This window comes from Belonocnema kinseyi, chromosome 6 (genome assembly GCF_010883055.1).
Source record: "Belonocnema kinseyi isolate 2016_QV_RU_SX_M_011 chromosome 6, B_treatae_v1, whole genome shotgun sequence".
Classification (NCBI taxonomy): Eukaryota; Metazoa; Arthropoda; class Insecta; order Hymenoptera; family Cynipidae; genus Belonocnema; species Belonocnema kinseyi.
The window spans coordinates 136563433-136565775 of NC_046662.1; the positions used below are offsets into that span (position 1 = coordinate 136563433).

Below are 2343 nucleotides of genomic sequence, written 5' to 3' on the forward strand. Positions count from 1 at the left end.
AATTTAAGCATCTTAAGCTAATATTTTCAAAGATAATTATAATTAAAATGAAAGGAATCCATTCATTGGTATTTCGAGCTCAATATATAGACGGCCTATAGCCGGCACGTTAGTCGCAGGACCGAGCTACTCCTGTGCTTCAACAGTCGTCGTGTCATTTGGACTGCGTGCCGGCGCGGGCGCATAGGATGGCATCGTGTCGATTTTTGTTATGTGGGATGAGTATAGAGAGTCATTATTTTCATTACTTTCGTTAAATGTCTAGAAGTGCGACTCCTATGAAAAAAAAGTTCTAAAAAATAAAAAAAACGTTTTTATGCAAAATGCACCCAACTTTTTCAAAATATTAGGTGCAGCCCTTTAGGAAATGATGAAAAGTGAAATATCATGAAGAAAAAACACGAGTTCTTAAAGAACCTTGAAAGGAATTTTGGTCATGCATTACTTTGGTCCACGAATGAATCAGTCAGCATCAACATTAACGATTATCGAGGACAAACGTACGACAGCGCTGCCAACATGTCTAGACCGTATACAGGGCTTCAGGTAAGAATCAAATACGCCAAAAAATACGCGGATTACACAACTTGTGCTGCTCTTTCTTGCGATTTAGTCGGAAAACGTGCAGCGGAAAATTGGTTGATGGCTGAAAAGTATTTTTCGTCTATTCAGAACTTGTGAAACTTTTTCTAAATCAAATCCACCGCTGAAAAATCTTGACAAAACACTGTGCAACATCGAAATTTGGATGCATAATTACTGTAAAGTCACTGTTAGCCACTAGATGGTCAGCTCAACACGATGCCGTTCACGCTCTTGACCAGCATTTCCCAGGTGTCATCTCGGCTTTAGACGGAATTGGAAATGATACTGCTAAAAAATGTACTACGCGAAATGGAGCTTTCGCTAGTCGACAACAACTTCAATTACTAGAGACGTGCAACAGCTGTGGAGCCTTCTTTTATCTTCCCTCAAATCTGCGAGTAAAAAATCGCAAAATGTTAGAGCAACTATTGTTAAGGTAATTAAACAAAATAGTCCTTTGAGCCGGATTGAAGATCGTGAAAAAACAATAAAAAGTGTTAAATTGCTATTGAGAAGATCAAAGTGGAAAATTTTATTTAGTGAAAGCACAGGAACTAGGTGGAAAATATGACGGCTTTAGGTCACATAGCAAGGATAAGCTGGTGACATCTTCGCACGTACTGCAAGGCAGCCGTCCTTTTCCAAACAGTCTGTACTGTACTCGTTCATTCTATCATTCTTCACTGGATCGGTCTTTCATTATTCTTCACCTGAAGGAAGAAATAACAGGTTTGCCAGCTGATATTTACATGATTGTCAACACACTTAATTTTAGAATTCATCGATTTCTAACCTTCTCCAGTGGTAAGATGACAACCTTAATTTACCCATAATGCTCTCGCACACTCAAATCACACTCAAATTTGCTCGTCTCATCAGAGCACATTAAAACCAAACTAAATCAGTTCTTTAGTTTGCAAATTAAGACTTTTCAATTTTAGCTGAATTATCAGCAAGTGTCAATTTGAATTTCTCCTTTTGTGAAAATGGATCCATTATTCTCTGAGTTATCAGAGATTTTTCAGGCGATTCTATACACAGAAAATAATTTTAAGAAAATTGGAAAAGCCAATCTAACATTGGCCACTGTGAAATCCCGTATAGGACTTCTTGACCAACACTGGAAGAGTTGTGAAACCCTGTATCTGAAGATTAAAGCTGAAACTACGTTGGCTAAGCGTGAGAAATTGAAATATTTCACAAAGTCTAAGTATCTCGCTATTGAAGATGCTTATTTCAATGCGCGAGATTTTTTATATAACACAGGCCGACAAAATTTGACAAAAGACAAAAGCCAGAAAGTAGACCAAACATTTCCAAAGGATTTTGATGCACTGAATTCAATTTCGAACTCAAAATTGCTTCTGTACGTCAATTTTAAGATATCCTAACCTTAAAGTGAAAAAAAGGCGGGCTTTAGCTGTTTTTGAGGTTATGTAACTGTACAAGAAAAATGTCTATCAAAAAGCTAATATGGAATTTGAAATTACTAATCTTCCCCTTTCAAACCTACTTGGATTTATTAGGATATATTAATTTTTCACCAAAATATTGTAATTTGAAATTTTTTATTTAAACGTTTTAACCCATTTCCAGCCAATTAAGGCAAGACTTATGATTGGCCAGCCAGTTAAGGCAAGACTTGGGATTGTGCAGCTACGCAAGGAAGTACTTATTATTTTCCAGCTAATTAAGGCAAGACTTTAGATTGCCCAGACAATCAAGGAAAGACTTTAGATTGCCCAGCCAATCAAGCAA

At 36.9% G+C, this 2343-nt stretch overlaps 1 protein-coding gene across 3 annotated transcripts in view; it reads right to left on the reverse strand.

The window, feature by feature from the left end:
* The window catches only part of LOC117174994 (neuroligin-4, X-linked), a 450915-nt gene that overhangs the window by 244843 nt on the left and 203729 nt on the right, over positions 1-2343 (reverse strand). The window lies entirely within an intron of this gene.